The sequence below is a fragment of the Eucalyptus grandis genome, chromosome 5, assembly GCF_016545825.1.
Source record: "Eucalyptus grandis isolate ANBG69807.140 chromosome 5, ASM1654582v1, whole genome shotgun sequence".
NCBI classification, from domain to species: Eukaryota; Viridiplantae; Streptophyta; class Magnoliopsida; order Myrtales; family Myrtaceae; genus Eucalyptus; species Eucalyptus grandis.
Window position 1 is genome coordinate 10,969,088 of NC_052616.1, and position 8,812 is coordinate 10,977,899.

At 39.6% G+C, this 8,812-nt stretch overlaps 1 pseudogene; it reads right to left on the minus strand.

Moving 5' to 3' along the window:
• Positions 1-3,406: 3,406 nt before the first annotated feature.
• Positions 3,407-4,813, minus strand: LOC120293610 (annotated as a pseudogene).
• Between the last annotated feature and the right edge of the window lie 3,999 nt (positions 4,814-8,812).

Sequence of the window (8,812 nt, forward strand, 5' to 3'; positions counted from 1 at the left end):
CGAGTCGGTTCGGTTGTTCTACAATTTGAGTCCCACAAGCGTCGGACCTCTAGTTCGACACACCAACAACGAACGTCGAACGGAGGAGAGAACTTTCGGATATCCACAACTTCGATCGTGCTAGCAATCACGTGGAAAGAATCCGTCGTATTCTTGATGTATAATAGTCACGGCCCGAACGAGAATTGTTTCTCTTCCTCGTGTCTCAAAGACACAAGAACACACGCACACTTTTTCTCAATATTCAGCAACTAGAGAACTCTAAATATTTGTTCATGGTGAAGAGCGGATCCGAACAAGAAGACAATACACACGAAGTCTTTTCAATTTTTCAGCAGCTCTTTTACACTCGTCCCTCACTCATTTTATATCAAAAATGACCAGCAACGGTTGCTGATCAATGGACGATCAGCAACCTGCTGATCGTCCATAGTGGGGATCGTGCATGAGCGGTTGCTCATGCACGACCATCGTGCATGAGCAACCGCTCATGCACGATGTGGCATGGTGGTCAGCGGTTGCTGACCATCAATGCTGCGTGCATAATGGTCAGCAACCGCTGACCATTGCCCTGCATGTGCACGAATCCGTGCACATGCATGAAGCTTTACTTTTTTTTTTTTTTTTTAATTATTTATTAATAAGTTAATTTAGGGCATACTACTAACAACTACAACTGAAGCTGTTGAGGTTCCACAGAAACTCCTGCCATGATAACAGCATCATTTTCACATCCTATGACAACCTGTCTTCGAGATGGGACAATAACTAGTCGAACTTTTAAAAGAAATCACACCTTGGCTCTTGTGGTTCAATCCAGTGTTCCTAAAGAACTCACTTGTCTTTCCAAGGTTGCAAAGGATGAGAAATGATAGCTGCAATGCAGTTCGAATACAAAGCACTATTGGATAATGGCACATGGGATCTTGTTCCACTTCTCGTTCATGCTCTACCCACCATATGCAAATAGATGTATAAGATTAAACTCCGCCTCCGAGGGAACTATTGAATGATATGAAGCAAGATTGGTTGCCAAGGGTTTTCATCAACAAGAGGGTATCATTACACCAAGACATTTAGTCTAGTCACCAAACCCATCACCATACACATGGTCTTGTCTTTGGCATATTCTCAACATTTGTCCATTCGACAATTGGATGTCTTTAATGCATTCCTATACAGATTACTTGAGGAGGAAAATTCTATGACTTCACCGTGAGGTTTTTGTTGATGCGAGTAAGCCCGACTATGTTTGTCGCCTTGACTCGTTATATGGTCTTAAACAAGCACCTCACGCTTGCTACACCCGTTTGTGCGACTTGGGATTTGTCATATCCAGGGTCGACACCACCTTGTTTGTTAAGCACGCGGCTGATTTCACCATTTACTTATTGGTGTATATTGACAACATTAATTTAATCGGTTCCCGAATGCTCCATTACATGATCTCATGCAATCCCTTCAGTTGGAATTTGCTATCAAGGATTTAAGGACATTCATTATTTTTGGGGACTAAAGTGCTTCATACCAACGATGGGTTACATTTTCACCGGGGTCAATTTGTGAGGAAAATACTGAAAAATACTAATATGCAATCTGCCAAACCCATTGCTACTCCTACTAATTCCATGGAACCAGAAACAATTTCTTCTCATGAGCCACTTACACCCATTTCAGTTTCGAAGTATTGTTAGAGCATTTCAATATCTCACTCTTGGCGGCCCGATATTGTATACGCGGTGAATTCAGCTTGTCAACATCTTCACGCCCCACTATGGTCGATTGGCAGGCCGTGAAACACAATCTGTGTTACTTAGCTGACACAATCTCATGATAAGTACACTAGAAATGCCAAAAGTTGTATACGACACTCACTTAGTGCCAACAGTTCTTTTTTAAATACTTAAGTGTCACTTTCTTTATAAAAAAAAATGAATACTTAAGTGCCAATTTCAATCTGAGTCATTGGAAATTTAACATGGATATATTTTATTAATTTCTCAATCCTATGTGGCTCACTGATGTACCTAGTCAGCAGATAGCCCCTAGACAATGTCGTTTAAATGTTATATATAGTAATCATTTAAGTGTCAAATTTTATTTAAAGTGATAACTTCAGTACCAATCGTTGTTAAAAAGTGATCACTTTATTGCCAACCATACCACATGGAAATGCCATGTGGAGTAAAGATTTTTAAAAATTTACCAAGTCATATTGTAATTTTAATTATAAATGCCACGTAATCATTTGGGTTAGGATTTCTCGTCATTGATACTTAAGTGATTGTTTCTTCTCCAATTTAGCGCTTAAATGAGTTGACAAGAACTTTTAGCACTAAAGTAAAAAAAGGAATAAAATTTTATTCCCTAATATCTAATTCTTCACTAAGTCTTATGGCTCCCTCATATATCTACTGCAATTACAGTAGCTTCCTTTGCATTTATTGAAATTAAGTATTTTACGTCTTGTAAACCAATCGATTGTATCGTTTCGGTCATATATAATTCAATCCAAACTAACAAACTGAACTAAAATTTAAAATTTGTTGATTTGAAGAGGTAATTTTAGAAAACTAGTTCACAAATCGAATTAGATTGAAATTAAGCAATTTGGTTCAATTTTTCTATTTTTTGCCAAACCAAACCAAGCCGCCGAGCCAAAGTACTTTTTTTTTTTTTTTATAATAGTAGTTTCTATATTTATAGTAGGAGAAAGGTAGGAGTAGGTGAAAAAAATTAAACGGAGGAGAAATTTTTTTTTTTTGGTTTAATACTATAAAAGACTCCAAATTGATATATCTATGATAAATTAATTCTATATTAATTTTTTAACCACAAAAATCCTACATTGATATACCTATGACAAATTTACCCAAAACTAATTTTTTTATCATAAAAATATCAAATCGATACATCTCTAACAAATGAATTATAAAATTCTAACCTAGTACACTTGTAACGTATTATCTAACTTGGTAATTTGATGATAAAATTTACCAGAAATTAATAGAGGGTGAATTTATCACTAAAGTATCAATTTGAGTTTTTTATGGTCAAAAAATTAATTTGTAGTAAATTTATTATGGGTGTGTCAATTTGAGGTTTTTCATAATATTAACTTTTTTTAAAAGAAACAAAGGAGATTGAAAAATAAGTCTAAAAGGGGAAAAAAGGTAAGCGCACAAGGGGAAAAAAGGAAGAAAGAGAGGGGGGAGAATTACGTTGCTTTCTTCCTGATTTTGATGGATTCTTTACGCTCGTGATTAATTCAATTCGATTTGATTTCAAACCATGCACATGTAGATCTTCACATAAACATAGTTCAATGTTGGCCACAGATCATTAGAAAATCCACACATTGTACATGTAGATCTCCAAACAAACATCCATATTTGGCTACAGATCATCAGAGTTTATGCCTTGAGTTCGTGATTGAAATTGAAGAAACCTTCTCTTTCATCATTTTCACCATGCAGCTCGCTGTCGGCCTAACCAGGGTCGACTCGTCGAAACACGACCTCGCTAGTCCAATCAGAGCCCTCGCCTCTTCCACGTTGAAATCACCTCTCAATCTTGGATCCACCATGTTCGTCACCTCACTAACATCCATACGATCGACATCCTTAGTCATATGAGCTGCCATCGAGGCCAAGACCAGTCCCTTGTCCGCGCGAAACGCCTCCAAACCAGTCACGAGCTCGAGGACCAAGACGCCGAAGCTATAGATGTCGTTCTTCTTCGAGGCTATCCCTGTCCTCAAGTATGCCGGATCGGTGTAGCCCGGAGAACCCATGATAATATTCTTTCTCCTAACATAAGGAGATGATGAAGGCAACGACGAGGGTGGCGGTATCATAGAGGAGAAGCCCATTTTCGCGGATCCGAAGTCGCAGAGCTTGCAATCGGAGTCGCCGTCCAGTAAAACATTGGAGGATTTGATGTCGCCATGGATGATGTGGAGGTGCATCTTTCATGGAGATGTTCGATGGCTTGCGCAAGTTGGAAGGCGATCTTCACGCGGCTCTTCCATGGGAGAGTCGAGCGCTTATTGCTGCCGCTGCCGTGGAGGCGTTCATGGAGTGTTCCGCCAGAGACGTATTCGAATATAAGCGCGCCTTGATCTTCATGAGACGGGATGAAACTTAAATTAGTTACTAATTTTCGATGACATGATATTTATTTAATATTACTGAAAAATCATTCTTGCTAATGGTGGTAGGATTACTATATGATTATATACGATCAACATATACTTATAAAATGGCAAGATATAGCTGAAATTGAAATGCACAACTGTCAAAATCTCAACCTTGTTCGTGGAAATGATTTTCTTCCGATTCAAAGCAATGAAGTTTGACAAGTATTTTCATATCTTGGTAGTTAAATATAAACTAGGCGCACAAAGGAGCGACGTGCCAACCTGCATCATCGCAATAGCCGAGGAGCTTGACGATGTTCTCGTGCTCGAGCTGAAGCAGCACGTCCAGCTCCTGCTTGAAGGCCATGCTAAGCCGCTCTCCCCCGCCGCAGTGGACCTTGACGGCTGCTGCGGCGGCGGTGGAGCCTCCTCCGCAGCCGGGAAACGCCCCATGTACACGGTGCTGAACCCGCCTTCCAACCACCTCCGAGAAGCACCCCGTGATCCTCTCGATCTCTCCCCACTCCCACCTCTTCACTGCCGTCTCTGCCGTGTCGCCGTACCTTCCCGAGCAACCCTCCCCTTCATCGGCGTGGACGGCGGCTCTGTCGGAGCCGCGTCGCCTGTTCAGCAGCTTGGAGCGGAGGAACTTCACGATACCCATAATTGCAGATCTGCGATTCAGATCGAGTCAACTCCCTTCTTGGGCTGCTGTTGCTTTTTAAGAGGGGAAGAGTCGGTGAATTAAGGAGTGTACTTTATGGTCGCTAGCTACCGGTGGGGCTCGTCGCAGTGGTTTGGTGCGGGTCAAAGAAAAGAAGCGAAGAGGCGAGAGAGAGAGAGAGAGAGAGAGAGAGAGGTGGGGCCAAAGGACAAAAAGCGCGTACTAGCTATGAGACAAAGAAGATCGATGGATGGATACGCTGTTTTTGAAATCCCTTGACACGACGAGAGGAGGACAGCAGCACGCGCACGTCCGCTTTGTTTACCAGCATCCTTGTCTTTTTTTCTTTAGGTTTTCATGGGTTCGGTGGGTGTCAAGAATCGGACTGGCGGGATGAGAGTCGGAAGGTGGTGTCCTTGAAGCTTCTTGATTCAGATCAGAGGGGTCTTCATGGGGTTGTTAGGGCACATTTTGACTCACAATTTTCTTTAAACTAAAGCGTAATTGTCTGTGCATAATTCTATATGAATTGAAACTTTCGTATCTATTTGCTTTGTGATTATTGGGACGCATGTTATGTTATCTTGTCATAGATTGTCATAAATTAAATTGAATTTTTAAAGTGATGGGTTTGTTGGCAGGAACCTCATGGGAACGTAGACACGCTGCTTTGTTGATGCTAGACGAGTAATTCTGAGTGTACGATCACGGAAGGTGGCTACAAATGTTGTCCGAAGAATAGGAAAAAATGGGAAGTGGTTAGGACTCTAAAAAAAAGGATTTTAGCCGATAATCCGTTCTCGTGATGAAATTGTCGGTCGGTCAAAGCAAGGTTGCTTGCTTGCTACTTCGGTTCAAAGCTCATATGATAAAAAAAAACGGGAGCAGCATTATCAACTTGAAAAACGTGGGTGTTGTCTCTGTGGACCACTCCACTCGGGTTGGGAACTTCTCTCAATTGGCATCCGATTACGTTTCTGGTGCTTTTCTAATTTTGAACGATCTTACTTGATTGGGATAATAACACAAGTGTTTCCTAAATTCAGCATAATATTGGTCCAAATGTGGTATCTGAACATTTAATCCATTTAGCGTGGTCCCTAAATTTTTTTATATGTTCAGTTGAGTCATTTAGTTATATGAAAATATCAAATATTGTTCTTTTATTAATTCAAATTCAAGGAAAATATTGAGCATTTTCATATAGTTTGGGGATTAAATTGAATATGTATAAAAAATTTATAGACTACATTGAAAATATTAAAAATTTAGAGATTACGAACATATTGTGTCGAAGTTTATAGGTTATTTGTGTCATTTTCTCACTTCAATTTATTTTTTCCAGCATTTTAAAAACAAGACCAATCGGTATAATCGGGATCGATCGATCAATCGAGTACTAACCTATCCTCCATTCCGATTCAAAATCTTTGGTCGGTGGTGGTTGAAACCAATCAAGAATCTGTTGGTAAGGGAAGAAAATATTCAACTAATATTTAGGAATATTTGTTATTCTGTCACATTTTGTATCTTATCTCTTAGAGTCCTTTATATACATTGTATTTGCAACACAATTACATACTTTGGAAAAGGAATGAAATTTTATTCCCTAGAACCTAATTCTTCACTGAGTCTCACGGCTCCCTCATGTATCAATTGCGATTGCGGTAGCTTCCTTTACATATAATGAAATTAAGATTTTAAGTTGGTATCAAAGCATCTTTGACGAATGCCTCACCCATCCATGTTTGAAGAAACATTATCTTCTTCATTTGCATCAACACCACCATTAATGTTATCACAACCGTCTCAAGTAACCCCACTTTCATGTCACCACCAAGTATTGGGAACAAGCTAATGGGACAAACTTTCGATCTAGAAAGCACAAATCTTGCCATATTGACACTTGTTTGCCTACTTGCTGTCCATTCTAAATGGTACCAAACCTTAGCTGGAGGAGACTGTTGGAGAAATCTTTCAGGAATATTTTGAAGTCGACAAAACGTTTTATCGTCTAGTCAGAATAAGGCATGCACCTTTTGTTTAGAGTCTCGAAGACTTTGATCACGAGACTCCAAGACTCAATACTCAAGACTCAAGACTATTCTCATTGACAGTTTTCTAATCCAAGAACAAAACAATCTAGAGTCAAAATATTTGGTTGAGGATTTGGTCTTATCTCTAGAGAAGATCTCTTGGTGGATAAATATAATGGATTCTTTTATTCGTAATCAAGATCGTTTGAAGATCCGATGGTCGACAAAATATTCTTGAAAGGTTCTATTCTTAGAAACCAAGATCCCGATTGTATGGGCGAACATGATTGATGGGTTATCGTCAGGTTCCTTTAATAGCTCGAATGATCTTCTTGATTGATTCCGTCCAACGGGTAGATTGGAGGAATTCCTTTGGTAAGTGCCAACGGATATGATGGCATAAAGAAGTATAAAATGAAGACATTCTAGTTGCTTTAGTGCATTATCGATAGAGAAATTCAGTGTCAAGTGATTGATTATCGTCAATACATTTTGAGCAAAATTGTACACACAAAAAGAGTGTCTATACTTAGTGATACCTTGAGCGAGTGTGGTAGATCATCTACACCGAGAAAGCAAGGGAGAACAACACCGTAACATCTCTTTGTTCATAGTGGAATCCAGCCCAATAGGCTGTCAATGCGAAGAGTGGACGTAGGCTTGACATAAGCGAACCCACTATAAACCGCGTGTTGATTTTCTCTTCTCTTAGTCTTACTTTGATTATCGTTTGTCTCAAATCTATCAACTGCCTCAGTATTGTGCAATTATCGAAAAAACCTTTATATACCTATTCACCCTCTAGGTACTTATACTAGCTATATCGTAGACTCAAGGAGCGCACCAAGAGAGGCTACAGTGATGATCAACCAACGTTTGAAAATTAGAAATTTCGAGAGTACATTACCTTGGCTTAGATCCTCCATTCGTCGATTTGCTCAATAGTTGCTCAATTGACGAGTCACCCATCAATGGCAAGTGTTTGGAAGTATCTTGCGAACTCATAGGCTGCTCAATTAATTGCTCACACGTCTATCGTATGGCTCCGCCTTCAATCGCTCTCAAAGGTTACTAATCTATCACAGAATTCCTACAATAAGCCAACAGCCTCATAGACCGGTTAGATGCTATTGGTGAGCCATTATCTATTAATGAATATCATACTCAATTGTTTCGTGGTTTGGGTGCTAAATTTCAAGGTCTTAACACTGCAATTTCCGTTTTAACTCAAACCGAGTCCTTGACAAAGGACCAACTTCATGCCTTAATTCTTAATCACAAGGGAAGGCTAGAGCAAGTATAGATAACAAATAATTAGCCCCCCTCAATGGCTTTTCACACCAGCCAAGGACCACCTCTTTCTCAACTAACTTGTCATGAGTCCAACAAGTTCCATGTAGATTTAAATCAATCTAGGATTTTTTTGGAATATCCAATGGTTGTGGCTCACATTATGGAATTAGAAATCGTAGGAAACACAACGAGAGGAGGCCCATTATATTAGCTTTGTAGCAATCAAGGCCATAGGACCAATACATGTTACCACTTTGTTGGATCAGTCCAACCTGTACAAGCCTATTTGATGAGTTTGAATTCACTACCATAGTATTTGCCGCCATCAAGTTCGTCATATGCTCTCACATATTCGGCATGGTTTATTGACTCAAGTGCTATGCATCACATTATGGACGATTTTCTGGGACTTACAAGTGTTACTCCATATTCAGGTCAAAATCAACTTGTTGTGGATGACAAAATCTCCTTACCAATCACCCACACAGCACACTTGTCTCCTCGTTTATGTCCTTTATACTTTGTCAAATTTTAATCATACCTAGAATCACTAAAAACTTTCTCTCCATGTCTCAGTTTGCACTTGATAACTATTGTGTTTTCCAATTTGATTCAAACTCATTTGTTGCCATGTCTACTAAAAATGGTCAGGAAATCCTCCACGACGTGCATGACAATGGG